Source organism: Anser cygnoides, chromosome 2, assembly GCF_040182565.1.
Source record: "Anser cygnoides isolate HZ-2024a breed goose chromosome 2, Taihu_goose_T2T_genome, whole genome shotgun sequence".
Taxonomy (NCBI): Eukaryota; Metazoa; Chordata; class Aves; order Anseriformes; family Anatidae; genus Anser; species Anser cygnoides.
The window spans coordinates 157009695-157022331 of record NC_089874.1 but is presented as its reverse complement, the minus strand read 5'-3'; positions in this window follow the sequence as shown (position 1 = coordinate 157022331).

Sequence of the window (12637 nt, the reverse complement as noted above, 5' to 3'; positions counted from 1 at the left end):
GCAGGAGTGACGAGAAAGCAGGTAGTAGAAATGTATGGATATAGTTTGGCACATGAAGTCATGCTATACCATACAAGCAATGAGTTGTGTTGCTTCTGGAAGCAAGATGAAACAGATGATAACTCATGAGTTACGTGTTGTCATTTACCTCTTACACCTTTGAAGAAGACTGAATGAGAAATGTCAGGATGTTGTTGGAGATGTACTTGTCATCAAACTTACTTATTTTCATGAGGTAGATGATAATGACATGAGGTTCCCTCAATCTGACAAAATTAGTATAATATAACGGGACACCTAATGAATATACTTTCCATCTTTTTTTTTTTTTTTTTTTTTTCACTGTCAGTAAATAAGTGTCACTGTATAGAGAAACTCTTCTGAACAGCCACCAACTTCATTATGCCAAAATATTTAGACTTGGAAGGTTATATTGTTTGTAAATATGAATATGTTTCTAACTTCTTGCAGAAATGTAAACTTTATAACATTAATAAAATATACCTACAGGCATAATAAATCTTATCACAATGTTAAAGATGGGCATAAATTTGAAGACAAAAACCAGACCAAAAGCCAGTTATATTGACTCACAATTCCAAAACCATGCTTTATGTAGATAGATATGCAGACAATGTTCTTAACAGAAACAATTATTATCATTGTGCTTTGAGAATGGAATTGAATTAGACAATTATTTCAGTTTATACATGATAACAGTTAGCTATAAAGCAATCATCTAAATTTCCATTAAGATTCTTTATTTTGGAAAAGAAGATATTTTTTACCAATAATTTTGTAGAAAGAGAAATGAGAGTCCCTTCCTCCAAATTACGTTCTTGATGGGCCCAATGAAAAGTCTTTCAGAATTAGTGCAAAAACTGCTGTGGATTTTTTTTTTTTTGGGGGGGGGGGGTGGTGGTGGTGCAGAAATTTGTTTGCTTGTTTGTTTTAAAAATATATAGATAAATATAATACAGTACACTAAGAAGATCTAATACAGAATGTAAGAGTTTGGGGAAATATTTTAGAGAAAATGGAGTTGATTTGAAACATTTTAATTGAAATTATAATCTATTTATTTGAAACTGAATTAAATGTGCATCATGCTTCAGTTTCTTCCCAAGGTGAAGGGAGATATTGTATCATATGTGTTGCACACTCTGAGAGCATCATGGGAATGATGTCTTTGTAGAAAGCCACATAAGTATGAGATAACTGGACTACAATTGCTGTAAGACACTATGGCAACAGTTTCTATATGTAGTATTTGTCCTAAAAAATTAAAATGTTCCATATGAAACAATTTTCATTAAAGATCTGTTTGAAGTTCTGTCAGGCAACAGTTTTGTTGGAGACTTTTTGATTTGTTCTAACAAAAGAATTTATATTACTTAAAAGTCAAGTCTGACATTTCACGATATACTCCAAACTGATTTTCCATTATATTACTTGATCCAATATTGTAATTTATTTATTTATTGCTAACATTCCTACAAATATTTTTTTTTATTTTTAGCCTGAAATCTCTTACCCAGTTTCTGCTTTCCACCACACAACATAAACATATAGATCAAAATAAATTCTTTTTATACAATATGATTCTTGTCTTCTTTTATTGATGTCATTGTCAGCAGCAACATTTTTCTTCAAAACAATGAGGGAATATGAAATATAAACAAATAGATTTCAGCTGCAGCTGTTTACCATAAAACCTAACCAATAATTTGATACAAACTACGGAAAAAAAATCAAAAATAGCATTACTAATATATTGGTCAACATGAAATAAATAAACCTTATTAGTTCCACTGATATAGATGATACAATATATGTCATTTATGAAATGCTCTAAAAGTTTAACAGTGATGCATACCAGTTTTTTTTGTTTTGTTTTGTTTTGTTTTGTTTTAATCTTGGACTTATGCTACAGGTTGCCTGTGCCTGCCTCTAAAGAAAGCATATTGATTTTGTTTTTCAAGTTAGCATTTGGATCCATCACATTTTCTAAAGGACCAGTAGCTATTCAGCTCTAGAATAGGTAGTCTGAAACAGACGGTTGAGAAATGTCCAAGAGCACCCAAAGGCTCTTCCAGATGCCTAATAAGTTGTCTTAGTGAAAGCCAAGAGGCTCAGATCTCACTTCCAAGTTGTAGCCCTTCCTTATCTGTTCGTTAGTTTGCATACCCTCGAATCAAACAGCATCTTAGGTAAAATTTTTTAAAAACACACATCTGAGAATCTTTCAGTCCAAAGCATAATCAGGAAATAGACAGACATACAACAGTGATGTTCTTGTAATTTATAGTGTATGCAAAGTAGGAAATGTAGAACTGGACCAGATCATAAGCACAGCATTTTTGACTGTTTAGAAACACCAAAGGAGTAGAAAATCTATAAAACACAGCATACTAATTTTAGATTAGAGAAAGTTGGGTGGTATAACAATTGTTACAAACACTCAGTGGAAAGAGAGGAAATTTTTTAGTGAATTTAACCCAGGACAGCAAGAAGAAAGGTCAAGATGATTGTCTGGAGAGGAGACAATCAAAGAGGAAAGAAAAAGAGGATGGTATCGGTGGTTCGTAGACCTGAATAAAGCCTACGGTTTTTGAGCGAGTGGAAACAAGAACGAAGGATGTGTTTGTGTTTAAGCAAATAAACATATTAATGATAGAACAATCAGAATTCAGTGAAAGCCAAGTCCAAATACTAAACTGTTCTTCAAAAGATGATCTAATCTTGCATGCCAAATGAACAAATATAGAAATAGACCCATAAGCTACAACCTTTGAGTCCTGTGAACTAACTGTAAATATGAAGAAATGGTCTGAACACATACATATTTTTAAGGTACACAAATCATTCCTAAGTGCCAGATATAGGGTTCAGCAACTCTATACATTACACGTCACTAGGCACTTAGCTGACGAAAGATTTATATTTTCAATGCTTTAGTGTGTCTTCATTTAATATGATAGACCAAAGTTCATGTTCAGCGTCGATAAATGTATAACAATGAAATGGAAAAAAAAATTCAACCATTACTTACCATTTCAACGAGAATCCCAAATTTATTTTGCAAAGACAGACAGACTACAAAAATACATCTGTTTAATTAATATTACAGCAAAGCCTGAAGGTAGCATATACCCTTACAAGTGGTTCAAAATCAATAAAAGATTCAGTTCTCTAAAAACATGGTAATTCTTGTACTATTTTTAAAGTTACAAGCAACTCCTTGCTTGGAAGACAAAAAGTTGGATAGGGGAATGAATCCAGTTTTCTAAAGAAGTAGAATGGGGCAGATGCAATGATTTCTCATCTCAGTTCTAATGGATAAAACTGTTACAGTGAATTTCTTTGCATAACTTGATTCAGAATTATTAAACATACAGAAAACTTGACTTTTTTTTTTTTCCCTGCTTTTTATAACAAGAAAGGAACTGCGTATTTCCAATGAAAAGGAAAATGCAGTTCTTGCCCTCCTCTATTTTTAACTCCATTTCTTTGAAGAACTTGTGCAGGGAAATCTGTTAATTGAAAACACTGACATGATCCCCAGGAGGCAAAAATCCAACTGAAAATTAGTCTAAAGTTTTACTGAAATATCAGAAGTTCCTGAAACTAATTAACTTCTCTTTGTTGACTGCATGCTAATGGAATGAAACTGTTCCATTCACCACTTCAGCATAGCTGAATAGTTTTCTAATAGATTTTTTTTCTCACTGTTATCATTTCAATATCTTGCCAGCATCACTCTGCCTGTATAGAGCTACAAACCAGTATCAGTAGTTAAGTACTTACTAATTGGGAAAAAAAAAAAAAAATCACATCAATGTCTGCATTTTTTTTCTACCTTCCTCATTATTTTTTTTTATTTTTTTTTCCCTCTAGGCAGGGGTAGGTGTTTGTGGTTATGGATTGAAGGCCCTTCCTAGCAACCAACTCAGTTTGATAAGCAGCGTATTTAGTATGTGCTGATGGCATAAGTCCTGTTGTACTCCACACAGAGTAGCTTACTACTGCACAATAGATGAGCTACAAGACTCCTTGCTGTGCATAGTGCTGATCTCAGGCCTGGTGCATAAATTAACATCTGTCACATAGTCAAGGCACCCCAAATTAAACCAAGTATCAGAGCAATTGTTAATTTCTTAGCCCTCATAAGGAGATTTTTACATTTACTCTTTGATCTCAGGAAATGTGGTATTGTTTTAGATGCCTTTTTTTTTTTTTTTCATGGTGTAAGAGCAGGCTCATAATCCTGTGTTCTGTGAAACTTTCCTTTCTTTCCATGCTGCTGGCTGTAGAGTAGCTCAGGCATAGCTATGAGCATCAACACTGAACCTAGGGAGGGCTGTGCCCCACAAGTCAGGTCAAACTCAGCCGAACCCACTAAAAACAAAACTGTAAAGCCAAGGAATTTACCTGGGCTGACCCTTTCCAGAAAGTTCCCGAATTTGGCTGATGGCAGCAATTTTTAACACAAGTCTGAGCCTTCATGGTTTACCTGAAGGGGCATGTTTGGTCTTGGGAGCAGACAGACTCATGTTTAACTGGCAAAGTAGAGTGTAGAATAACTCTTCAGTGGTGGTGTCAAATATTTTGAGGCACACTGCCACATTTCATAATGAGAATTTGGAGGATTATTTTAAGTTTTGTTCCAATAGAGCCCTAGGCCATTTAATCTTATCAATCATTGTCTGGAAACGACTGTGTTACTGACACACAAAGTAAACATCCATCAGTTTATCCCAGGGATCCAGTAACTTAAACCATTTATGAGAGATATTGTATTTGCAGCTGAAATCAAATAATTGATCTTTTTGTAGGTTACATCTGCTTCACTTCTCATGAAGCTCACTCCACAATATAATCAAGTACAAATCAAGTGCACTGACCAAGTGAGGATTATTGAAATATTCACTTGAATGTTATATAAATATTTTGCATTTCATAAGTATGATGCTCTTGTCCTTCTAGTGACAGTGATACTTGTTATATATTTACTATGCTGCAGTTTAGTTTCCTGGCAAAAATATTTCATTTGCCAAACTTCATTGAGTTTCAAACTTTCTTCCCATCAAGTACGAGCTCACGTTACAAATATGACTATTTTCAGATCAGAAAAAAAAAATAATAATAAATTAAAAATAAATAAATAAATCCAAGACTTGAGCAGTCCCTTTCATGCAAATGCTTCTCACTGAAGATCATTTAGGAATCGCTGATGAATAATAGTAATTCTGAAAATACACTGAGATGACTGGGATACCCTCCAGATCTCTACTGTAATTTCAAAGCTGGTCTAGGCTCATCCTGTCTGTCTGCAGAATAGCAAGGTACCTTCTGGTGATACTTGGACCTCTAATGGACCAAATTTGAGCATGCTGCAAATTTTAGCAGGATTAAGTATAGGAACAGCTATAGCTTGTGTGCCAAGTAGCTTGAAGTCTAGCCCAGACAAGTCTATATCAGAAAATGACAGGAAGATACAGAGATGGAAGTGACTCATCTGAGGTTACATGGCAAAGATAAAAAGTAAAGGTCTTTTCAATCCCCTTTCTCAGGTCACCAAGCCCCACTGCCCGTCTCGTTGGAAATGTATTCTGGTCTTTGCATTTGATAATGTCCTTTCAGAGCATGGGATGATGTCAGCTGATTAATGTTGCAAACAGGAGATTGCAAGATCACCCAAGGTTAATATGATAAACAATTAGAGAACTTAGGATGCAGCAGAAATCATACTGTCTGACAACTCTGTAATTGTAACTCTGAAACAACCCCTTCTCCCCAAATGCACACAGCCTACTTCAGCATCAATAATAATTCACGTCTCAATGCTGTTGGAGTTAAATATTGCTGATCTCAAGGCCACTGAAATCATCCTGAACCAATAGTTACAGCCATCTGAGAGAGACAGAGTGATAGAGGAGACAACACCCAGAGAGTATTTCTTAGCTTGTATTTGCTGTCAAAGCCTTCTGTGACTTCTGGTTAAGTCACTTTTGTAAGAAAATACAGACTAAAATGCCAACCAGTGAGTACACATCTCTGTGTACTGCACACCCTAGCAAAAGTTTTATGTGCTAGAGGCACAGAAGGTTCACAGACCTCAATGACGTTAACATCATTGAAAGTCTATCCCGTCAAAAATGCAGATGTGAGCACTTCAACATTTGAAGCAGATCCCTTGTCTTGAACCAAATATTGAAGGAGCCAAGAGAGGCCTAAAAGACTATCAGTACATTTATAGAACCAAGTCTGGAAAGTGGGAATGGTCTTGGGGAGTGCAACATGGAATGCATGCACAGGAATAAAGGAACTGAATAGAATTTACAGTAATGTACACAAAGATGTTTACAGAAAACAACTATAGATTTGGGCAGTAGTACAGGAATCCAAGGCATTACCATATCTATTCTCCATCCATTCTAGATGTATTAGGTTAGTGCCATTGTCCAGTTTTAGTGGTGTTTAGGCCTACACTATGTCCAATGAGCTCTGAATTTAGGCTTACAATGTCCTTGTTTGGTAAATCTGCATTACAAGTAAAATGACATGACTAATCAGACAATAAACAGCTTTGCCAGAAAGCTGAAGAAAATAAACTGTGAAGGTTTAGCTAATTAAGATGTCTTCCTATAGGTATTTAATCTTTATTAAACAATTTTCTAAGTGTAACATTTGGAAATAGAACTTCTTCAAAAGCTGAAATACAAAAAAAAACTCATTCAGCGTTTGTTGAAATTAAACTTTATTTGGCTGAAGCAAAGGCTTTATAAGAAATTATTTGGTGATCTTGACCACATTTCTTAGTAAACTATTAATGCAAAAGATGCTTTGTGTCTGAATTCAAAGAGGACAACACCCCAGGCTAAAGAATGAATTGGTGTCATGGTAAACCTACAGACTTGTATTGGGTTTACATGTCAAGGGCTTGGTAGCAGTGGGGTATGGGGGTGGCTCTGTAAAAACAGTCCAGAAGCTGTGCCATGTGGGATAAGGGCCAGTTTCAGACAGCTCCAAATGGACCTGCCACTGGCCAGAGACAATAAGTGATGTTGAAGTGCCTCTGTGAGCGTAAATTTAAGGAAAAAATAAAAATAAAAAGTGTTGTGCAACAGCAGTTAGGAGAGAAGAGTGAGAACCAGCCCTGCAGCCCCCCAGGTGAGTGCAGCAGGAGGGCTGGAGGTGCTCCAGGCACGCAGCAGCAGTTCCCCTGCGGCCTGTGGAGAGGCCCCTGGTGGAGCAGGCTGTCCCCCTGCAGCCCACGGGTCCCACACGGAGCAGATCTCCACGCTGCAGCCCGTGGAGGAGCCCCCGGTGGAGCAGGTGGATGTGGCCCGGAGGAGGCTGCGGCCCATGGAGAGCCCCCGCAGGAGCAGGCCCCGGGCCGGAGCTGCAGCCCGTGGAGAGGAGCCCACGCAGGAGCAGGGGTCTGGGGGGAGCTGCCGCCCGTGGGGGACCCGTGCTGGAGCAGTTTGCTCCTGGGGGATGGACCCCGTGGGACGGAGCCGTGTGGGAGCAGTTCCTGAAGAGCTGCTGCCTGTGGGCAGCCCCCGCAGGCTCAGTTCGGGAAGGACGGCATCCCGTGGGAGGGACCCCATGGAGCAGGGGCAGAGAGGGACCGTGAGGGAGCGGCGGAGATGAAGTGTCAGGGACTGACCGCAGCCCCCAGTCCCCATTCCCCTGCACTGCTTGGGGGGAGGAGGTGGAAGAGAGTGGATGGAGGGAAGGAGCTTTAAGTTTGCTTTTAGTTTCTCACTGTTCTAGTCCACTAGTGATAGGCAAGAAATTATCTTAATCTCCCCATATTGAGTCTGTTTTGCCTGTGACTATAATTGTTGAGTGATCCCCCTGTCCTTATCTGAACCCTTGAGCCCTTTCCATTGTATTTCTTCCCTTTCTCCTTTGAGGAGGGAGAGTGAAAGAGTGGTTGTGGCAGAGTTTAGCTGCCCAGCAGAGTAAAAACACCGCAAAACTAAGGGTTAAATTCGGAAAACTTTCACACTTAAAATGCTGGAGTTGTCATGAATTTACCTGACATAAATCTGAAGTAAATATGACCAATGAAATCTGTTAATGTCAGATGATATTATTTAAATAGCTGTAGGGGAAAAAAAAAATCAAAAGAAAACAAAAACCTATATATCTACTAATACGTGAGAATGTAGTTTACTTGTATTTCTTTCTGTCACTTCCCTTTAAGATCCAAACAACTGATCAGCCAATTGATAGGACCTTGGTGTCACTATTATTTCTTTGAGAAAATAAAGAAGGTTGCAAATAGCCACTTGACAATAGCTCTTGGAATTTTTTATTGTCATGGATCTTTATCCAGGGAGTTATGGGAAAAATTTTTAAACAGCATGGAACTATTTCATGCTACAATACTGTTGATTATCCGTTAAATTTCTGGAGCAAGCAAAGTTTTCTTTCCCAAGTGTGACTAAAGTCTGTGATGTTCCTTCATTTCCTGTTTTTGCTTCTTTCACAGTGATTTTACACATGCAAAATATTACCAGGATCTTTTTTTTGCAGCAGGAAAGAACTGAAGCCTGGAAGAGCATTTTTATTTTTTTTTGAACAAATTACTACTAAAAAAGAAGTGTAAACCAGGCAGATAATGTTTAAGTTTGTGGTACCTGATTCACAAGTTTAATAATGACAATAATTAAAAAGAAATAAAAGGTGGAGGAGTCATTCAATTTATAGCAGAAATGGATTTCTTTCTGCCAGACTGGATTCAAACACTCCGATAATAATGGTAAGAAGTTATGACAGCAGAGATCCTTTGGGTTAAAAAATTAATTGTTTCAGACAAGCTGTCAAGTTGTTAACACTAACATGCCCTAAATCTAAAAATTTATATACCCAGAGACCAAGATTCACACTTGATTGTACCTGACTAAGAGGTTTTCAATTCTGTAATGATTTTTGGCACTGGAAATATGCCTGCAAGGTTCAAACACTTTAGAGAAAAATTGCCTGGCAGATTCTTTGCAGGCTTGTTTGATTACAAGATCAGAGTGAATTGACTGGAGATGTTAGCAGCAGTTTCAGGTTCTTGTTTTAGAAACTTTGAGAACATACCATGAAAACTTGTGAGCAAATGATAAAACACCACTGATAAAATCTTTCTTTCTTCTAGATGTAGTGTTGGGTCACAAAGACCTGTTTGAGTCCCCATTGAACTATAAAAGTTAAACAATTTTATTAAAATAAATAAATAAATGAATAAAATAAAAAGTACAACAGCAACAACAACAACAAAAAAGTTTATCAAGAGACAGTGTGACCGTTAAAACTAAGGAAATAGGTAAGAATACATGTTGTTTTAGATCTTCAGATTTATTTAGAACTGTCATGAAAGAGATTTAGGTATAGAAATTAGCCTTTTAAAATCTATCCTCTTCTCTACACTATTTCTGGCACCAGCTGAAATTTGAAGTAGTTCCAAATTACTGTGGGAAATGGTCATTTTTAGCACATTCAGGCTGCATAGAAATAACAAAAAGGAAATCGTATGCTTCAACTTAGAGTTACATCTACTAACTTTTGTGGACTCTAGAGATTTCATCAGGAGTTGGACTCTGTCACCAAACCTGCTCCTTCCTTTCAGAAAAAAAAAATATATATATATAATAATAATTATAATATATTATTAGATAATTATATATAATTATATTATATTTTATATATATATATAAGCTTAAGGAATAAAAGTGTTTAAGAACCTAAATTCCAGTGGAGTTATGAAGATTAGCAGGTTTGTGCTTTGTTTGTCAGCAGTGAGGTCTCTATTCAAAAATCCATCCATTTTTAGCATCCTTGAAAATCTAAATATTGCTAACTAAATTTAGCATCATCTGAAAGAGCCTCTTATGAGCCAGGTCTGCAAACACAGCACCACATCACTTCATTAAACTCATTGGATCATGTGCAATCTATTACTGGAGTAGAAACTGGTCCTTAAGACTTCTCGTTGAAGTAAATAGGGACCAAGTGTCTAACTGGCGGGTATGTAGTCTTAAGCACTAGATTCTTAAAAGGAGCAAGACTAGCAGATACAGTAATTACTTCTCAAATTATCCCAAAACACCTCAAACAGCAAGATTCACTTCATAATGACCCTGGATCAATGTGATTGTTTCATTCTATAGTAGGAGCTCATGTTAGGAACAGCACCTCATCCTTCCATTAAAACCTTGCCATTTCAAAAATAATTTGCCTATTAATAAATTATTATTTAGGCAACAATAGATTTTATTGGTTTTGATCAGGAGGAGAAAATAGGAAAGGTGAATACATTCTATGAATACATTTACAGAGAGTAAGGTTTAAATGATAAAATTTTAGTACTTGTCTCCACAGTCTGAGCTGAAAAGAAACAACAAAATCAAATTTGTGAGGGTCTCCTGGAGCAGGCTCGAACTCCATGTGAGACTTTTCCAGCACTGGGTGGAAACAACATGCCATCCCAAACATATGCATTTTTGGATATAATCTCATTTTTTTTCTTTGTTATATTTAAGCCCAGTAACCTGCTAGATGAGTTAAAAAATACTACTACTAATAATAATAAAATAAAATATACATTTTAATATTCAAAAAAGCATTAAAAAGTCTATATTTATTTGCTTCTTATGTCTAGAAGTGTTTGAGAAATGGTACTTTATTTGCAAGGATTCATCCAGAATATTTTGTTATGATTTCAGAAACTTTTGCAAAATGGGGTTACTGCAAATGAAGTATGAACTCGCAAATCATTAAACAAAATTCCTCACTCTACAGTAGCTGTCACTAACACTTCGAGTATAACACAACACTTGTACCAAGTTTCTGGCTGATTGACACAATTATAGTATGCATAAAATATTGTCAAATACATATCAAAGGACTTCCTATATATACACTGACAGATTGCTTCAAATGTTAATGACTGTAAGAGTGAAGCACATTAAAAGTAATAAAGTCACTCCCCAAAAAACAATGCTTTGCCATAAATTATGAAAATCCTGCATTTTCTGAAGAGCAATTTGGTATACAATCCACCAGAGACTAAAAAAGATGCACTACACTGAGAACTATACGTAGGTTCAATAAAAATGCATTAGTAGTATTCTCTGTAAGATTTTCTGAAGGTAAGGATTTTTCATTTGTGATGTTGGAAAAAAAAGTCATTGTCTGCAATTTAATGACAGTAAAGTCCAATGATGCTTTCAATTCTACAAGCTGGTGATAGATACAAATGTGGAAAGAGATGAAGGGAGGCAAAAAGACTTGAAAGGGATGGAAACAGCCATGATATTTTGATTTAACTACCCTATGCTGACCCCATAAGGGACATGTAGAACGCGGTGTATGATGGTGTTAGATATACAGGATGAAATGGAAAGAGTCAGATGGAAAGGGCCAAAGCTAGGAAAATCCATGAGATATGAATGAGAGCAAGTTCATTTAAATCTAGTCACCATAAATTAATCTTTCCCAAGTTAGGGGAAATGCCATCATCAATGTTTGGTTTTTATTACTCCTTTTATGATGTTACAGACTTTGAATCTTATACCATCAGGACTTTCTGCATAGCAGTGAAGGAGATTTATATTTTTGTGTTAAAATAGTTAAAAAGGCTTCCTTGAGTCATATAACCCCATGGGAAAGAAGAAAAATTGTCCAAATGATAAAACTTATGATAATCACAGCCCTCACCAACACTTCAATCTTAATTTGCAGCCTTTGCTGTCTATAACTCAGTATGAATTAACAGATGTTCAGGGTAGTGATTGCCTATGTTGCTTCATAGCTTGCAGCATCTCCACCCACACAGGAGTAGCAGGGAAGGAAACAGCCAACTTGCTATCCCAAACCAATACTATATCACATGCTACCTACCAAAGTTGCATATAGCCCCATTTAATGAAATACGTCTCTTCAGCACAAGAAAAAACTTACTAGATTTCATTAAACAAACTCGTTTGCTTTTAATGTAACTTATTTTAAGTCATGTAAAATATTTATATATATATATTTTTTTTTATATGAAGCTTAAAGAAAAAGCTTATTTGAAGGCTATAAGGAAAAAAAAAAAGTACAATGCTCCTCCAAAAATGAGTAATATTTTCTTTTTCTAATCCCCATTATTTTAAATTATAGTTGTTGACTGTTGACTTCAAATTTGAATGAAGTACCTTTATTCTGGAAATAGACTTGAATTAAGTATAAATAATCCCTAAAGAATTTAAGAGAATCTAATTTAAAAAAAAAAAAATGTATTAGAGATTAACACCTGTACAATGTGGGTCATACCATGATCCATTAGAAATAAGAGGAACATGCAGAACTAGAAGAAATATTCCCCTGAAGCTTTACAGCACTGTGCATACAGGAAATCTGTGTTAATCCAAAACACACAGTCTGGTATAAATTTTGCAGCTGGAAACATCCAGTAGCATCCATCTTCTAAGATATTTTAGATAGCTTGAAATAGATGAAAAACTGTTGGGTTTTAACCAAATTCATAAGGAAGTAAGATATTAGTTGTGCTGTGCTTTGAACTAAGCCCAAAGTCCCTGGTCAGAATCTGTTTTTAAGCCCACAGTGGTCACCTATACAGCTGCAAAGGAAGTGA